The 19,766-nt window shown below is 42.9% G+C and overlaps 1 pseudogene; it reads right to left on the reverse strand.

Annotated features, from left to right (window-relative positions):
* Positions 1 to 1,676: 1,676 nt before the first annotated feature.
* Positions 1,677 to 13,406, reverse strand: LOC128068561 (pregnancy-associated glycoprotein 1-like; annotated as a pseudogene).
* Positions 13,407 to 19,766: the final 6,360 nt, after the last annotated feature.

A 19,766-nucleotide genomic window follows, 5' to 3' on the forward strand; every position in this document is an offset into this window, starting at 1 on the left:
TCTAGTGGCACCATTGATTTGTCTTTGGAGAATCTAATACAAGGGCTTGGAGACATCAACTGGGTGTTAGTGGAAGGATGAGAGGGAGGCACCAGCGGGAGAGTGAAATCCCAGCTCCCTAGCCTTGGGTTGGGACACATTTGAGGCACAACTTATATCCAAAGTTCCCTGTGGAAACAGGCTGTAGCTTCCCTCTCCATGACTTGTATGAAATCAGACCAAGACTGGTTTCATCCTTTTTCATGTACTGCTTCTCTTGAAACCTCACTGGTTTCTCTGGGAGAATTTCTTTCTTTCTTTTTTTTTTTTTTTTAATTTGGCTGCACAAGGTCTTCATTGCTGCTCAGGGCTTCTATATTTGCAGCAAGCAGGGGCTACTCTGTAATTTCAGTGCACTGGCCTTTCAATCCTGTGCTTCTCTTGATGTAGATCACAGGCTCTAGGGCACTCAGACCCAGTAGTTGTGGCCCACAGGCTTAGTTGCCCTGGGGCATTTGCAATCTTCCCAAACCAGGTCTTAAGCACTGGATCAAAAAGGAAAACACTCTGAAAGAAATTTGAAATAAATAACTTTTACATGAAACTTGGCACCATGGCCTATTTATGAAGAGACAGATAGAGAATTACCCCTGCTTCAAGCAACCTCCTGAGATCAGGACTGATTGAGGTTCCCCTCCCAAGGGTTCCTACAGGATCTTGAAGCTGTCCTGCCATGTGGCTTTGTTCTTGCTTCAGTTTCTGAATCCCACACTAGAGCACAGCTCCCAGAGGGCAGGGCTGTCACTTGACTCACTTGTAATTATTCGTCAGTAGATATTGTCTCGTTCAGACCCTCATGCCAAGACAAGGCTAACACAAAGGTCAGTTATTCTATTATGAGGGTTAGATTACAGCTTCAACGACTGCAATAAAACCCTAAATAACATTATCTTAAATACAATACAATTTCAACTCTCTTTCATATAATGTTAGTGCAGGTCTCTCCACAGAGATGAGGGTCCACTTCTTTCTTGTCATATCTTCCACCTGTGCTACTTACTTCTGGTCTAACATGGCTGCTCCAGCTCCTGTCATTACATCTGCTAGTGGAACAGAAATTAATGCTTCAGTTTGGAAGTGAGATATCACCTCTACTCAAATTCCACTGACCAAAGTATCTTCCATGTTCATGGCAAACTTGGGGGTGGTGGGCACACAGAAGCACAGGGGAATATGATCCTACTTCAGAACATTCATGATGAGTAACAAGGGCCACCACCCTTCATTCATATCCCTGTATTCATTCTTCTTTGGTTCTCCCCAAACAGCTCTCGGTCTGTTTTGGCCTGCAGATATGGATATGGATGAATTTATAAGAGAGGACATGGCCCAGACTGTCCAAATATGGAGAAAAGAAGAAAAGAAAGAAGATAAGAGAGTATAAAAATTAAAAATCTAAAGACACACATGCTTATAATCATAATTTTGCATTTATACAATTTAGATATAATGGCTGATGAATCAATTTGCAAATAAAAATTAGAGAAATGTAAAATATAAACATATTCATTAAACCCAACAATATAATAAGGTTATATCATATTAAACACATAGTAATATCAGGATTAAGTTTCGATGCACATTGCAAAAAACTAAAACAAGTATAACTTTAGCAAGATAAGCCTGATTTTTCTCTCCTACTGAAACAAAGCTGAAGTTCGGCCAGCCAGAGCTTGGGTGGTATCCATCTCCAATGTTACATTATTGTCCAGTACAACTGCAGGAGTTCCAGCCATCACAGCTAAAATACAGACAACAGTTAGGAAGTAGATGGAGAGGGAAAGAGTACCATCTCTCAGCTAAATCAGCTCCTTGAAAGCAGTCTTTCAAGAAATCGCTCTTACAGATCTGTTTGTATCTCTAAGTCACCTGTCATGAGTAAGAGCACAAGTGGGCAGGAAATGCAGTCCTGTAGATACTGGGCTCATGGCTATATAACAAACTATTTTCAGTTTGAAAGAGAAGCAGAGAATAGATCTTTTTGTAGGTAGCCTGCATCGCCTACCTTAAAGAAGGAACCTTTTCTGAATGGATTAGGCTGAATGGCTGAGCACAGTGTGGGAGCCAGGAGGAAGGGACAGCAATGAGAAACACTAGATGGACTTGAACTGTGCTCCAGAAAAAAAGCCAGACCTCTCAGTAGAGATCGAAGGACTGAAGTGAGGATTATACATATCACAGGACCCAATTTGGTTTGAAAACTGCTTTTCCAACTCAGGTCCCAAATCTCTCTCAATTCTTCAGCTTCTAAATACCTTGTCTTTGTCACCTCACATTCTGACCTACCTGTCTCACCTTCCTTATTTCTGTTCATATCACTTCTCCATCTAGTCCACCAGCATTGCAAGATACAGTACTAAGGAGTCAGCAACACTTTCTAGAAGTGGGTACAAACACAATGACTATTTCTACCTTAGTATTTGTTTGTCTTTATCAAGGTCTTCTGAAGGACTGAGATGGCTAGAATTATGGAGATCTCACGTTTGAGGCCTTTTAAAAATCATTTCTTGTTATATTGGTCTGTTGGTGGTGATGAAGTTTTATAGTTGCTGTACGTCTGAGAAAGTATTTCGTCTTGTTTTTGATATATATTTTTCTTGGGTATAAAGTTCTGACTCAATTATATTTCTCTCAGCATTTTAAGATGTGGTGCCAGTGTCCTCTAACATTGTTTCACATGACTAATCTGCTGTCTTTCCCATTTTTTGTTCTACTGTGTCTGTTTTTCCTTCTGGTTACATTACTTTGGTTGATTGTTTTAAACAATGAATTATCATGCACCTTTGAATAGTTGTCCTATTTCTTGTCCATGAATTAACTGACCTTCTGTCTTAATGGGTGTAAAATTTTCATCGTATCTGGAAATTTTTCAGCCAGTAATTATGAAGTTCTTTTCTCTATTCTCCTTCTTTCACTTCCTGTAAGATTCCATTTACATATATTTTAGTATTTTTAAAGTTGTTTCAAATTTCTGTGATGCACAGTTATTTTTTCCCACAGTCTTTTCATTCCTATTTTCCATGTCTCTATTTAACATACTCAATATTCTTCAGCTTCATGAATATAAGGATTACTGATGTAGTAAGCATTTTAATGTCCTTCCCTGCTAATTAGGTAATGTATATTTTAGCTGTGTTTTTACTAATTGATTTTTTCTCTCATTATGGATATTTTCTTACTCCTTTGTACATCAGAAATGTTTTTTTTTTTTTTCTTTTTAAACTTATGTATTTTTGTTAACTAGAGGATAATTACTTTACAATACTGTGATTGACCTAGGACAACTATTTTCACAATTCATATGGAAATTTTAAATTGGGTTTTGGATATGGTAAATTTTACCCTTTGGATGCTGGATATTTTTAAATTTTTATAGATTATTCCTGGCACTGTTTGCAAACACTATTAATACCTTGGAAATAATTGTATTTTTGAAGGCTTCCTGTTCAATTTTTTTAGCTGATATGAGACTAGCCTTTAGACCAGGTTTACTATTCCCCACTAGTAAGTCAATATTGTCTTCAAGGACATACTGATGTCTTGGGAATTATGAGTAATTTCCACTCTGGTGTGTGGGGACACTATTAGACTTGGCTCAATTTGAAACTCAAGGATTGTTCCCTATAATCCTGACCAGTAGTATCAACTCTCTGCTGAAAACTGAAGGGGTATCACCTGTACACGGCCACAGTTCTCTGTGTGCAGCTCTCTCCTGTGAACCCTAACGATCTAGAGTCTAAAAATCTCTCTTCTTGAGGTGACCATTTGTCTCTGCCTAGACAGCCCTTCCATGTATGTGTTGGAAACTATTTCTAGAGTTGGGGCAATTGTAGAGTTCACCTTGCTTCCTCACCACCTCAGGAATCGATATTCTGCTGCCTGACGTTTGATGTAAAAAATTGTTCTTTCATTTATCTCTTCTTTCAAGCTGTTTGAGACAGGAGGATAAATGTGGCCTTTGCCCCTCTATATCTACCAAAATGGAGATCCCCCTGCAATCAGAACTCACTAAATGCCTTGTGGATGCTAGGCTCTGTGCATGGGTGCAGACTTGACTAGGGATATGTACTGGGGCCTTGGGGAGCCCTGATTTGCAGGAGAAGCATGACAGTTACCACTAGCATTTGCTATGGGGTATGTTCAGTTCATTTCAGTCACTCAGTCATGTCTGACTCTTTGCAACCCCATGGACTGCAGCACACCAGGCTTCCGTGTCCTTCACCAACTCCTCGAGCTGGCTCTAACTCATGTCCATCAAGTCGGTGATGCCATCCAGCCTTCTCATCCTCCATCATCCTCTTCTCCTCCTGCCTTCAATCTTTCCCTGTAATAGGATCTTTTCTAATGAGTAATTTCTTCACATCAGTTGGCCAAAGTATTGGAGCTTCAGCTTCAGCATCGCTCCTTCCAATGAATATTCAAGATTGATTTCCTTTAGCATTGACTTGTTGGATCTCCTTGTAGTCCAAGGGACTCTCAAGAGTCTTGTCCAACACCACAGTTCAAAACCATCAATTCTTCATTGGTCACCATTCTTTATGGTGCAACTGTCACATCCATACATGACAACTGGAAAAAGCATAGCTTTCATTATACTGAACTTTTTTCTGCAAAGTAATATCTCTGCTTTTAAAAATGCTGCTAGGTTTTCATAGCTTTTCTTCAAACAAGCAAGCATGTTTTAGTTTCATGGGTGCAGTCATCATCTGCACTGATTTCGGAGCCCCCCAAAATAAAGTCTCTCTCTGTTTCCATTGCTTCCTTATCTATTTGCCATGAAGTGACAGGACAAAATGCCATGATCTTCATTTTCTGTTGTGGAGTTTAAGCCAAATGTTTCACTCTCCTCTTTCACTTTCCTCAAGAGGCTCTTTAGATTCTCTTCACATTCTGTCATGAGGGTAGTATCTTCTGCATATCTGAAGTTATTGATAATTCTCCTAGCAACTGTGATTCCAGCTTGTGCTTCATCCAGTTGGGCATTTCACATAATGTACTCAGCATATAATTTAAATAAGCAGGGTGACAATATACAACCTTGACATACTCCTTTCCTGATTTGGAAGCAGTCTGCTGTTCCATGTTCAATTCTAACTGTTGCTTCTTGACCTGCATAGATTTCTCAGAAGGCAGATAAGATGGTCTGGTATTCCAATCTCTGTAAATTTTCCACAGTTGGTTGTGATCCACACAGTCAAAGGCTTTTCCATGGTCAATAAAGCAGAAGTAGGTATCTTTCTGGAATTCTCTTGCTTTTTCGAAAATCCAATGGATGATGGCAATTTGATCTCTGGTTCCTCTGTCTTTTCTAAATCTAGCTTGAACATATGGAATTTCACAGTTCATGTACTGCTGAAGACTTGCCTGGAGAAACTACTTTGGTAGCATGTGAAATGAGTGCAACTGTGTGGCAGATGAACATTCTTTGAAATCACCTTTCTTTGGGATTGCAATGAAACAACCTTTTCATTTCTGTGGCCACTGCTGAGTTTTCAAAATTTGCTAGCATATTGAGTGCAGTATCATCTTTTAAGATTTGAAATAGCTCAACTGCAATTCCATCACCGTGCAGACCACCTTAACATGCCATTTGCATGGAATCCATTGCAGTTTTGCCCAGAACCAAGCAACTCTCCATATGGCTCAATGAGTTTGTGGTTTTAGAATTCCTGAAATTCCCTCTCTTTGTCAAAGCCTTCTTTGAGCCCATCAGTCTACTCTGACGTCCCGCTGGGAGCTGACATGAAGCCTCCACCCTGTGCTGGAGCTGAGCAGTCACTGTGTACCCTTTAATCACATTAGCATCCAACCTCCCCACAGAGGGGTCGGGTACCCCAACTCACAAAGGAGGCACCTTGCAAGAGCAAGGGAAAGATTCAGCCAAATACTAGGCTGACCATGTAATTTATTATCGAAACCACGAAAACACTGAGAAGGGAAGGGAGACTGTTAACTTATGCTGGGAGAGCACACTGGGACTGTCCCCAGCCATTCTCTTTGTAATATGGGCTATTTCAGGGACTGCTAGTGCTGAATTTCATGTTCAGGAACCTACGAGTTCAGATTGAATTGAAGCTCTTTGAGGACTGACGACCTTAGTGTTCCCCTCTCCCTGACTCCCACCGTGCCATATTGTGTGGCCTCTCCACATTATTTCAGGAAGATCAGTGTCCCACACTGCCCTTTACTCTCAAATGATTGGTTTTGTGGGAGGCACTGGCCCAGCCACAGGGCTCAGCAGCATCTGCAATGGTGTGACATGGCCTCCAGAGTGTGTGCTCCTCCCAGCAGCAGCCCAAGGGTTCCTGCAAGCTCCAGTTTGAGAACCAACTCTCAGTGTTGTCCCCTGACCTTGAGGATGTAGGACATGGCACTGGGTAGTTGATACCATTGATGGTGAAGATAATAGAGGGCAGGGTATTGACCACAGAACATGAAACGTAGTGCTGTTAGAGAGGGAGAGAAGTTGGCCATGAGATCCTTGTTGTGTGTGGAGACTGGGAGTGATCCTGGGGCATGATCCTTCATCTTGGAACCCCGTGGAGTGGTGCTGATCAGCTTCTGGATGTTATTGACCAGTGTTCCTGGGCCTTCGATAAATTCTGCTCTGGTGTCAAAAACTGCCTAGCAGACACCAGAACAGGCAATAGCTTCTCTTTTCATGGAGATGCTGAGAGACAGTGGAAGAAAGCAGGCATCAAGGTCGCTCTATGTCACCCCAGAGTTGTCCCCTTCCCGACTGTCTCCTAAACAGCCCTTCATCTCTCGCCCTCTTTTCCTTTGCTCTCGATACAGCACCTTTCTTGACATTCTCAAATGCAGTACTGAAATAAACTACGATATTTTGAACCTTGACACAAGCTGGCCTTCCTTCCTAAAAGACTTCAGTCTCCTTTGACTAGCAAATTTCTTCTCATCTTCCAGATTCCAGCTTAATTGTATTGTTTCCAAGAAGTCTTTCCCCCGGTGTTTATCAGTCTCCTGTCTTGGTCACTCTCTGTAGACCCTTCCTCATGTCTCCTGCTGCTACTGCTGCTAACTCACTTCAGTCATGTCCGATTCTTTGCGACCTCATAGAGGCAGACCACCAGGCTCCATTGAATCTGCGAATTTCCAAGCAAGAGTACTGGAGTGGGTTGCCATTGCCTTTGCCTCCTCATGTCTAGCATGTTCCAAAGTCACAATTCACTATGTGGGTGAGTCACTTCATGTACATCTGCCTTCTTAGATGTGAGAGCGTGTTTTATTCTCCTTGCTTCCCTAAAGTGCCTGGCACACAGTGGATGCCCAATGCTTGTCTGTTCACTGAGTGAATGAAGACTGAGAAAACAAAAACCTCCGGAGAGCTGTACCTGGTGGGGAACAAATAACGGGTCTCACACAGTGTGAAGACGGAGATTCGCAGGGGCAGCAAATTCTCATAGTAGGGGGAGAGAGGGGCTCCTCTGGGAGAGGGTATCTCCCAGCACTGCTCCTATAACCAGCTGAGACCCTGGCCAGGAAATACATGACTAGCCCACAGAAACTCCAAAGGACAGGTCAGCTTTTGTCTGAGAGTATCACACAGAATCCTATCAATTGTGCCTCTTGCCCTCAGGTCACTCCTGGATCCCACCTTCTTGATTCTCTGTTATGGCCCCTGTCCCACTGTGTGCCCAAGAACCAGGGGTGTCTTTTTTATTATTTGCTTTCATGTCTTAAGACTGCAGCCATCCTCTCTCCCCTGCTGGGTGGCTGCTCCCTAAGAAAACCAGTTTCCCCCATTTTCTCAGGACTGTCCCCATTTTTTAACTGACATTTATCTGTACTGAGCACTTCCTATGTCCTAGGTAGCCCTGGACAGTCGGTCATCTTATCATAAATCTGTTCAAGCTGGAGAAATTCTCCCTAATCCTCTGTTCACCACACTGTAGAGTCCTCTAACCATGCTCCCCACCTCAAAAGGCAGTGGGTGCAGGCCTTTCCCATCTGCACAGACCTCTCTGGTCCCTTTTAGGACCCTGGTCAGAGCCCTGGTCAGAATACCTGGGGATTATGAACCCATGGTTGTTTGTGTATTTATGTGCTTGTGTGTTTGTTTCTTTATGTGTTTGCATGTGTCTCTGTGAGTGCTTGTGTGTCTCTGACTAGCTATGCATGTTTATATGTGTCTCTGTGTTTGTTTATATGTGTCTGCTTGTGTGTTTCCATGTGTCTGTGTATCTGTCTGTATCATTGTGGGTGGTGTATATGTCTGTGTGACTGTGTGTCTGAGAATGCATTTTTGTGTGTCTGCCTGTGTCCACGAACAGTAGTGGAAACATCACTTGGGCTGACCCTGAGAGGGAGAGGCTTACCAGTCCATGTGTACAATCCAGTCACCTGCTTGGATCAATGGTACCCAGTTGAGCTCTCCCTTGTAGTAGCGATTGTCCACCCCACCAAACATCACCACACTGCCTTCCCACTTGTCTCTGTAGAGAGAAGTGAGGGGGAGATCCTTGGAGGACAGTAACAACAGCACTGTCTGAGAGCTGTGCTTGTCCACCCATCAAGGCCCTAATACAGTCCCCACGTACAGACGCAGAAATTGACTCTAGGAGTGATTGAGATCAAGACTGAGCCCTATTACAAGCTAATGAGTGGCACAGAGGAGGTTAGAAGCTGAAGCACTTGGCTGGGCTTCACCCACTATGTCTTCTGAAGAAGCGACCTCCAGTGACCCTGGACCTCCAGCGACCCGAGTGCTCAGACACCCTCAGAGGACAGGGTGCTGAAGCTTTCGGCTTTCCCCTTTTCCACGTTGTCATTTTTCAAGAAAATCAAGGCGTAGGAGTTCTAAGGGTGTGGGTTCAGGTCACCCAGAGTTGGCTCCACTGGCCTGAGACCTCTACTATCCAAAGGGCCCCACACTCAGAAGGGACCACACCTGTACCCTCCCTGTCTTGAAATGCTTAATATTTCTTGAACAAGGCATCCCACACTTTTGTGTCCCACACTTTCATTTCTCACTGGGTCCTACAAATTGGGTAGCTGGAGTGATATGCTAATGTGGAAAGGAAGATATCCAACATCCTTGTCCTTCCTTCCTTATCAAATTCATAAGCAAATCCTAATGCTTTTCCTTCAACTTGTTTCCTGTTGCCTTCCATTAGCCTTCCTTCTCACCCACTCCCCTAGACCAAGTTCCTGATCTTGAGCCCAAGAGTAAGGTTGTGTTCCAATAAAAGTTTATTTATAAAAGCCAGCGGTGAAGCCAGGTAGGGCCCTGGGTCCATAGTTATCCTGGGTTAGATTATCTCTTAGGATACTACTTTATCAAGTGTTCTATAATTTTCATGCAACTGAAAGCATCTCACAGCTAATTTGGAGAAAGGGATTGTCCATCTCAGATTTACTTGCTCAAGTAGAAGGCAAAAACAGGCTCAGAAATGGCACCTTGATTCTTCAGGTTGTCAAAGATGGGATGGCTCCATTGAAGGATATGTTGGGGTAGTTCAAGCCCAAGATGCCATCAAAAGGTATACCCGCAAACCTGTATTCCGCCATGCTTAGAGCGAACTGCTGGTCAGTATTTACAAGGTCCCCAATCTGTGGGAGAGAAGAGTGTTCCCACATACAGATAACGTGAAATGGGGCTAGGACTGGGCTGGTGTGCATTGCTGTGAGATCCTCAAAGAAGAATTGAGGCTGGGCTGTGTCTTTGGTGGACCTCAGATGGATAGACCAAGCTGGGAGGGGAATTTGCGTTTCATTTGAGAGAGGCTGTGAATTTTATAACATCTGCCCCTCTGAATAACACCACCTGAGTGAGTCATATTGGCCTTGTGGCTTCTGTCCAGGTGGGGCAACCAAGAGTCAGGCCAGGACCGATTGGTGCCACCTTGTGGACAAACTGAATGGAGAGCAAGATAGCCTTCTCTTTGGCAGCACTGTGACCTAATGAAAAGAAAGGACTGCATTCTCTGCAAAGTACTGTGGATTCTGCATCTTGCAAGAAGACAGGAGCTGAAAACACAATCTTGCTTGCAGGGTTCTATGAAATTCCTGCCTGAGGAATTCACTTTTGGGGATATGTGTGTATTTATGTGAGTCTGTATGAGAGAGAAAGAGAGGGGACATACTCAAGTATTTTAGGGAGGCAGGCCATAGGATTATTAGACTCTCAAGGGTTCTCTAGAGTGAGAACTCATTTATCAGGCCCCTTGACTTCTCAGGTCCCAGGTTTCCCACTCTGGATACCTGAAGCACTTGACCCCAGGGTCCCCAGATCGGTTTTATCCTGTCCCCAAACACCCCACAGCAACTTCAGTTCTGAAAAGCCAGCCTAACTCCACCTTTTGCCACATGTGTGCCCTCAGCAAGGCCCTTGCTGTCTGCACCTCAGTTTCCTCATACGTCTCATGAGCTAATCAGAGTAACGGCTTTGTGGAGTTGTTGCAGAATTAAACCAGTTATCACCTGAAAGTGCCTGGAATGGTCTGTGAATATAAAAGTGGGCGCTTTTATCCCTTCTTCTCACTCCCAGCAAAATGAACCTTGAATTGCTCATAGGCAGAGGAGCTGCAAGTCCACACCTCAAGCCACTCTCTGGGTTAGCTAATTTGTTTGCTCATGTTCCACCATGGGCACTGCCTCCCCAGAGACATGATCCTGTGGATAAGATGGCCAATACCTATGGGAGTTAGGCTAGGAAGGGTCCTGCCACATGGTCCTGCATCTGTTTAGCAAGCAGTGGTCACTCCATAGCCAGTCCTGCCTCAGCATTTGTTACACTGTTACCCAAACTGTGTCATGAACAACAACTCCTTTAATTCTCCCAGATCCATAGGCAATGCTGAAGGTCTTACTGGTAATCTGGAAGGTGGGAGACTGAAGATGTCTGAACCTAACCTGTGTAGCTGCAGACATAAGAGATGAGTGTCATCAGGTGCCAAGGGTAGAAACAGGGCGGCAGGGCAAGCAGAGGATGGTCGGATATGGGGTGTCTGGACTCTCAACAGGCTGGGCTGGTTCAAAAGACAAAGGGCACACACAAGTCAGATGAACCCGTGTCAAAGACCACCTGGAATCCCTGAGGGGGTGTTCCAATGGTGATGTTACCCACATAGAGCATCTGCAGGGAAAAAGAGGGAGTGGGTTAGTGCAGGACTGGCTACCCTCTATTCCCACAGAGATGCCTCCCTCTGGGGGTCACATATCTCTTGAGATCACTTTCTAACCACTGTGAAGCTCACAGGCTTTGGTCACAGAGGTGTCTGCATTTGATATATTTTTCCTGTGCTACATTGTATGCATGATACTGACTGCATAACCAGGCGTTGAAGTGGTACCTCCTGCATGGGAAGCCCAGAGGCATAACCACGGGGCCTCCAGGACCGCTGGGCACACAAGGAAGTCCTGGTGCCTTCATTTGAGAAGCTCTGTAGTCTCTTCAAACCCAGCCTTAGCACAGGTTTCTCCAGGAGGTCCTTTTGTTCAACCCCAGCCACTCCCTCTAAACTCATGCCACATCCAATCAACACCACACAGGTGACCCTTTCATTTGACAGGTATTTACTCTTTGCCTATTTCTCAGGCTGGCATGGGCACTCTTGAAGACATCTTGAAGACAAAATAAGCCCTTTTTCTAATCTAAAAACAGAAACAACAGTGATTCTTATGACCATACACATAATACAGGTTCAGTAACTTTTTCCTGCTGTCGTTCTTACATCTGTGGAAACTGAATTCCTCTGCCTGGGGATTCACAATTGCTTTGCAGTTGGTTCTACCTTTTGATCAGTGATGGTTCACTCTTTTTCTGTAACTGAGTGGCTCACTTCTTTCAGAAGGAACAATCACCCTCAAATTAATGATACATCTTTGACACAGAAATGGATATTTACCTGCCACCTGGTAATTGCCAGGCCCAGTCACAAAGACAAATAGTTGAGGATGAGAGTGCCTTCTCTTCTGGATGGGGTCCCTGTTTTCCAGTGTCTCTGCCCCTGCAGGAACTCCAACCCCAACATCCAACCTGGCACCTCCAGATGAAGCCCAGTGCTAGGCTAGAGAACCAAGGGGGCACTGTGGAGCACCATCTTCCCAAAATACTCACATCCTTGGTGTTTCTCAGTGGGTGAATAGTTAGATTTGAGCCACGAAAAGAAATCTGGGACAGTCTGTAAGCATGCTCCTTCAGGAAATTGTTCAGCATGTTTTTTCCACTGAGGGTTTTTCTCATGGTCTTCACTCTCCTTAGAGGTATTCTTTCACTGAGCATTTGACAAGGAAAACAAAGAAGATGCTACAATTAGCTGTCAGTGTTAAGTAAGATATAACTGTCATTGTAATTTTCCTGTTTATTTTCTAACCATTTTTATGAGGCACTTTATCATCAGAATTTGTTGCATATACATTGACAAAGGCATAGATTTGAATACAGGTTCTGTTCTGCAGTCTTGTGTAAGCCATATGACCATGTGGTGTCTCGGTCTCTGGTTCGGTGAAATGGTGGAATGTAACAATACAAACCCTCCAATTAGAATATCTTGGGGACAAGTGAAGTGATGGATATAAGGTACCTGATAAATAGGAAGTCTTAACAATGACAGCCATTAGCATTGCTTTTGCCATCCCATTTATTGCTTCTCATAGAACCTCAAGGAAGGATGTAAAAGGGGGACTCTTATCCTCTTTTACAAGACAGCAATTTGAAAAGCAAGAGGTTTCTGAGTTGGCTGTGGTCACACTGCTTGTCAGACATAAAACAGTATATATGAAACAGTGAAATTTTCTCCAAGTTGAAAGAGAAGAGAGAGTTGAAAGAAGAACCCAAGATATAGGGAACAAGTAAGGGAAATTCAGAAGCTTGAGAAGGAAGGACCAGTCAAGTGAAAAACTAAAAGAAAACAACACAAAGAGAAATAGACTCCCAGTGACTTCCAAAGAGATGGAGAGATAAATGACAGTAATACAGAGATGCAGACATAGGCATATACACACTGAAGTAGAGAGGGAAAAAAGAGGACATGTTGAACAAAATGTAGAAAATGCTATTCCACAGGACCACATCGACATTAGCATAGACTGTGCACTGAACTGTTGCAAGGAGTTGCATTTTCAACAGGTCATGACATGACTGGGCCCCAAGATTTGTGCAACCCAAATCTACACCAAGACTTTGGGATCCACAGTTCCTATAGCAAGTTATTTATCAATAAGTAAGAGTGGAGCTTTAAGACTCTTAGGGAAATATTCAATTCCTTCCTAAACAAGATGGGTGGAAGAATAATCAGATGAAAAAAAAATCCGAGAAAGTAATATGATGAGATTTACAGTCCCCATACTTACTTGACTATGCACTCTGAGAAGGCCACCAGCCCGAGGAGCACAAGCCACTTCATGCTTCTTTCCTGGATCAAGGTTCTCAGGGAAGTTTGGGTTCTTAGCATGTAGTGGTGATCAGGAGCCCCTAGTTATATATGTTCTGACATACCTGAGTTTTCCCCTTTAGGCGACTAAAAGATCTGAAAAAAACACAAAGCTCTTGATAAAATCTTTACCTCCATCAGTATCTTTGGCGAGTGACATTTGAAGGTTCTCAGAATACAGAGAATTGAACTGTAATCTCTTCCTTGAAGCTTGGCTGGAAAATCAAACTGATCTGCATGGACATCTAAGAAGACAGAGAATCTTGCCTACTTGGAGAAAAAACTGCTAAGAACATCATGAAAATGGATACTACGGGCCATGTTGGACACTCATGATTTCATGTCATCTTCTTAGCCACTTGATGAGATAGGCATTGCTGTCTTCATGGGAGAGGATATTGCTAGGAGGATAAATTGTCAAATGGCAAAGTGAAGACTTCAGGGACAGCCCAGGGACATACAACTGGCTTTAGTTAGCGGGTCTAATGGCAGACATCAGGGCCACCTATGATGCCAGGCTGCATCAAAGATTTAGGGTAGACCAGTATTTCCATTAATTAGAATACATGTCATACGCATCCACAAGATACTTTATATCATCCAACAAGTTTACAAGGAAGAACTATGTGCTAGGTTCTGGGTTAAAGGCTTCAAAGTCAAAGTTGATCAAGACAAAAGTAGTCTTTATCTAAAGAGAGCTAGAAGTCTAGTGCTCACAAACTCATGGCCCCAGGAGGCAGGAGATTTGATACTAGGACTAGGTGGTCATATTGGAATCTGGGCAGCACAGGCCTTACCACTGGGAGCAGCCTTTCCTCTACTTCACCCATACTATAAAGCAAGCCAGTTGGCCATGTTTTCAAGAGAGTCAGTAGTTTGGATTATTTATGTACAATCTACTGATTTTAATGTTAACCACTTTTTTTTTTCCCCAGAAAAAAAAGAGGGAGCAAAATCTCCCCAGCAATGTGCTGGAATCAGCTTTCAGTCTCTGCACTTTTTTGTTTCTGCCCTACAGTTGGGAGTGCAGTGCTGACAGAGAGGAATTTAATTCATGTTGGCTGATTTGAAAAGAGTCTGAATGCATACTAAACATGCTGACTCATTGGAATAGACCCTGATATTAGGAAAGATTGAAGGCAAGAGGAGAAGCGGAAGACAGAGGATGAGATGGTTGGATAGCATCACCAAATCGATGGACATGAGCTTGAGAAGGCTCCAGGAGTTGATGATGGATAGGGAAGCTTGGTATACTGCAGTCTATGGCATTGAAAAGAGACGGACACAACTGAAGGACTGAAATGAACTGAACAAACTGAGAACAAAGACTAATAAATTTAATTGCATCAAGTTGTTGACTACATATAATGACACATTACTTAAGTGGCTTTAAAATTCAGACTTATGACTCTACATTCAGAGTAGAATAACTTCTAAAGGAAAAACAAAAATCCTGCCCATCAAAACACAAAACCAAAGAAAAACAAAAGAAAAAAAAGAAAAAAAAAGGAAAGAAATCTGACACTGTATTCAATAACTTCAGTTCAGTTCAGTTCAGTTGCTCAGTCGTGATCAGCTCTTTGTGAGCCCATGAACGGCAGCACGCAAGGCCTCCTTGTCCATCACCAACTCCCGGAGTCCACACATGCTCATGTCCATTGAGTTGGTGATGCCACCCAACTATCTTATCCTCTGTCATCCCCTTCTCCTCCTGCCCTCCATCTTTCCTAACATCAGGGTCTTTTCAAATGAGTCAGCTCTTCACATCAGGTGGCCAAAATATTGGAGTTTCAGCTTCAATATCAGTCCTTCCAGTGAACATTCAGGACTGTTTTCCTTTAGGATGGACTGGGTCGATTTCCTTGCAGTTCAAAAGCATCAATTCTTCGGGGTTCAGCTTTCTTTATAGTCCAACTCTCACATCTATACATGACCACTGGAGAAACCATAGCCTTGACTACATGGACCTTTGTTGACATAGTAATGTTTCTGCTTTTCAATATGCTGTCTAGGTTGGTAATAACTTACCTTCCAAGGAGTTAGCGTCTTTTAAATTCATGGCTGCAATCACCATCTGCAGTGATTTTGGAGCCCCCAAATATAAAGTCAGCCGCTCTTTCCCCATCTATTTCCCATGAAGTGAGGGGACCAGATGCCATGATCCTCGTTTTCAGAATGTTGAGCTTAAAGCCAATTTTTTCACTCTCCTCTTTTACTTTCATCAAAAGGCTTTTTAGTTCCTCTTCACTTTCTGCCATAGGGTGGTGTCATCTGCATATCTGAGGTTATTGATATTTCTCCCGGCAATCTTGGTTCCAGCTTGTGCTTCTTCGAGCCCAGTGTTTCTCATTATGTACTCTGTATATAAGTTAAATAAGCAGGGTGACAATACACAGCCTTGATGTACTCCTTTTCCTATTTGGAACCAGTCTGTTTTTCCATGTCCAGTTCTAACTGTTGCTTCCTGACCTGCATACAAGTTTCTCAAGAGACAGGTCAAGTGGTCTGGTATTCCCATCTCTTTCAGAACTTTCCATATTTTATTGTGATCTACACAGTCAAAGGCTTTGGCATAGTCAATAAAGCAAAAATAGATGTTTTTCTGGAACTCTCTTGCTTTTTCGATGATCCAGTGGATGTGGGAAATTTGATATCTGGTTCCTCTGCCTTTTCTAAAACCAGCTTGAACATGTGGAAGATCACGATTCACTTACTGCTCAAGCCTGGCTTGGAGAATTTTGAGCATTATTTTACTAGCATGTGAGATGAGTGCAATTGTGCAGAAGTTTGAGCATTCTTTGGCATTACCTTTCTTTGGGATTGGAATGAAAACTGACTTTTTCCAGCCCTGTGGCCACTGCTGAGTTTCCAAATTTGCTGGTATATTGAGTGCAGGACTTTCACAGCATCATCTTTTAGGATTTGAAATAGCTCAACTAGAATTCCATCACCTCCACTAGCTTTGTTCGTAGTGATGCTTTCTAAGGCCCACTTGACTTCACATTCCAGGATGTCTGGCTTTAGTTCAGTGATCACACCATTGTGTTTATCTGGGCCGTGAAGATCTTTTTTGTACAGTTCTTCTGTGTATTCTTGCCACCTCTTCTTAATATCTTCTGCTTCTGTTAGGTCCATACCCTTTCTGTCTTTTATAAAGCCCATCTTTGCATGAAATATTCCCTTGGTATCTCTAATTTTCTTGAAGAGATCACTAGTCTTTCCCATTCTGTTGTTTTCCTCTATTATTTGCATTGATCACTGAGGAAGGCCTTCTTATCTCTCCCTGCTATTCTTTGGAAATCTGCATCCAGATGCTTTTATCTTTCCTTTTCTCCTTTGCTTTTCACTTCTCTTCTTTTCACGGGTATTTGTAAGGTCTCCTCAGACAGCCATTTTGCTTTTTTGAATTTCTTTTCCATGGGGATGATCTTGATCCCTGTCTCCTATACAGTGTCACAAACCTCCGTCCATATTTCGTCAGGCACTCTGTCTATCAGATCTAGTCTCTTAAATTAAATAATTTAATTATTTCTCACTTACACTATATAGTCCTCAAATTTTTTTTTTTTTTTTTTTTGCTGTTGTTGTTGTTCCATACCCACTGGGAGTGGTGGGTGGTAATCTGACACTATTGCTTAGGCAGAAGCAGCAATATTCAGGCTTCAGTTGAAGAAAGTAAGGAAAAGCACTAGACCATTAAGCTATGACCTAAATCAAATCCCTTATGATTACACAGTGCAGATGAAAAATAGATTCAAGGGATTAGGTCTGGTAGCCTGAAGAACTATGGAAGGAGGTTTGTAACATAGTACAGGAAGTGGTGACCAAAACCATCCCAAAGAAAAACAAATGTGAGAAGGCAAAGTGGTTGCCTGAGAAGGCCTTGAAAACAGCTGAGAGAATAAGAGAAATGAACAGCAAACAAGAAGGGGAAAGATATACACAATGAAATGCAGGCTTCCAGAGAATAGCAAGGAGAGATAAGAAAGTCTGTGTAAGTGAAAAGTGCAAAAATTAGAGGAAAATAATAAATTGTAAATAGTATAGATCACTTCAGGAAAACTGGAGATACCATAGGAATACTTAATGGAAAGATGGGCACAATAAAGGACAGAAAACTCAAAGACGTAACAGAAGCAGATGAGATTAAGAAGAGGTAACAAGGATGCACAGAAGAACTGTACAAAAATGGTCATAATGACCCGGATAGAGATGATGTTGGGGTCACTTATGTAAAGCCAGATATACTAGAGCATGAAGTCAAATGGGCCTCAGGAAGCATCACTACAAGCAAAGCTAGTGGAGGTGATGGAATTCCAACTGAGCTGTTTAAAACATCGTAAAGAATGAGGCTATAACAGTGCTGCGTTCAATATGGCACCAAATTTGGAAAACTCAGCAATGGCCACAGTGCTGAAAAAGGTCAGTTTTCATTCCAATTCAAAAGAAAGGCAATTCCAAAGAATGTTCAACCTATCATGCAATTGTGCTCATCTCACTTACTACAAAGGTAATGCTCAAAATCCTTTAAGCTAAGCTTTATACTACATGAACTGAGAACTTCCAGATATACAAACTGGTTCAAGGAACTAGAGGTCAAATTGCCAACATCCATTGGACCATAGAAAAAGCAAGGGGATTCCAGTAAATCATCTGCATCTGCTTCACTGACTATGATAAAGCCTTTCACTGTGTGGGCCACAACAAACTGAGGGAAATTCTTAAGAGAATGGGAGTAGCAGATCACGTTACCTGTCTCCTGAAAGTCTGTATGTAGGTCAAAAAGTGGCAGTTAGAATCAGACACGGAACAACTAAAAGATTAAAATTGGGAAAGGAGCATGACAAGGTATACATTGTTACTCTGGTTATTGAACTTGTATTTAGGAAAGATCATTCGTTATGCTGGACTGCATAAATCCCAAGATGGAATAAAGATTGCTGGGAGAAATATCAACATCCACAGATATGAAGATGACACCACCCTAATTGCAGAAAGCAAAGAACTAAAGACCAATTGATAAGGAGAGGAGATGAAAAAAGCTGGCTTAAAACTGAACATTCAAAAAACTATTCACAAAGATACTCAACATTCACGGCATCCAGTCTCACCACTTCATGGCATATAGATGATGGAAAACTGGAAACACTGGCAACCCCATGGACTGCAGCCTACCAGGCTCCTCCATCCATGGGATTTTCTATGCAAGAGTACTGGAGTGGCTTGCCATTGCCTTCTCCAATGAAAAACCTGTACAGTGTATTAAAAAGCAGATTCTCAGTTTGCTAAAGAGGTCTGTAGTGTCAAAGCTATGATTTTTCCAGTAATCATGTACAGATGTGAAATCTGAACCATACAAAAGGGTGCATGCCAAAGAAGTGAGCTTTTGAACTGTGGTGCTTGAGAAGATTCTTGAGAGTCCCTTATACAACAAGGAGATCAAACCAGTCCATCTGAAATGAAATCAACCTCTGACCCCTGCTGTCTTAGCTGAGGCATCTACTGAGGGACTCCAGGAGGAAAGAACGGATGCTTCCACTGCAAAGGTGCCTAACCATGGCAGCTCCAAGCAAATAGTTTGTAGCTCCACCCCTGGAGGAAGCCCAGAAAGTCTGAAGGCTCTGTGTAGCCTGGGTCCCCCGATACATGCGTTGCATTCTCCCCAGCAGCATTGGAGGCAAAGGAAGGGGCATTCTTGGCCCTGGAGGAGGAGGATGCCTCAGGGATCCACTGGGGCCACCACTTACCAAGTAGGCCTGGAAAGTCAGGAGCAGGCATACGTGGCAGAGAGCTGGTTACTGGGGTGTGGGAATGACAGGGAACCAGCTCTGCCTGAAGTACCTCACCCAAAAATCCCTGGAGGAGAAGTCCAGTGATAAGATCATCTGAGAAGGGACGAACAGAGTCTATTTTATTACCCCTTATAGTTTCTCTGAATGAGGAGATTGTGGATTTGCTGGGTCATCACAAACTCTTTCCTGGCCTAGAGCATCCCCTAGTCACTATCCTTGGGGCTGCCTCTCCCCAGCTTCAGTTATATAGTTCTGGAGGAAATTGACAATCATGTGTGCTGCTGAGTCAGGGCCAGTGACCATGTAAAGCCAATCATAGGACCCCATGTCCCTGCCAGGTTGGCTGATCTAGGGCTGTACAGGTGAACTGGGGTGAATCATTCACGGAACACCCTTGAACTCTAATGGCTCCAAGCTTCTTTCCTTACTAGGAGATGCCTTCAGGATATAATACCCTAGGGCAGGTAGCTTGGACTTCCTCACTAGGTGTAGAAGCCTTAAGGAAGAAAGTTGTCAGGCTAAGACCATCAAAGAAGAGGGA

Source organism: Budorcas taxicolor, chromosome 25 (assembly GCF_023091745.1).
Source record: "Budorcas taxicolor isolate Tak-1 chromosome 25, Takin1.1, whole genome shotgun sequence".
Classification (NCBI taxonomy): Eukaryota; Metazoa; Chordata; class Mammalia; order Artiodactyla; family Bovidae; genus Budorcas; species Budorcas taxicolor.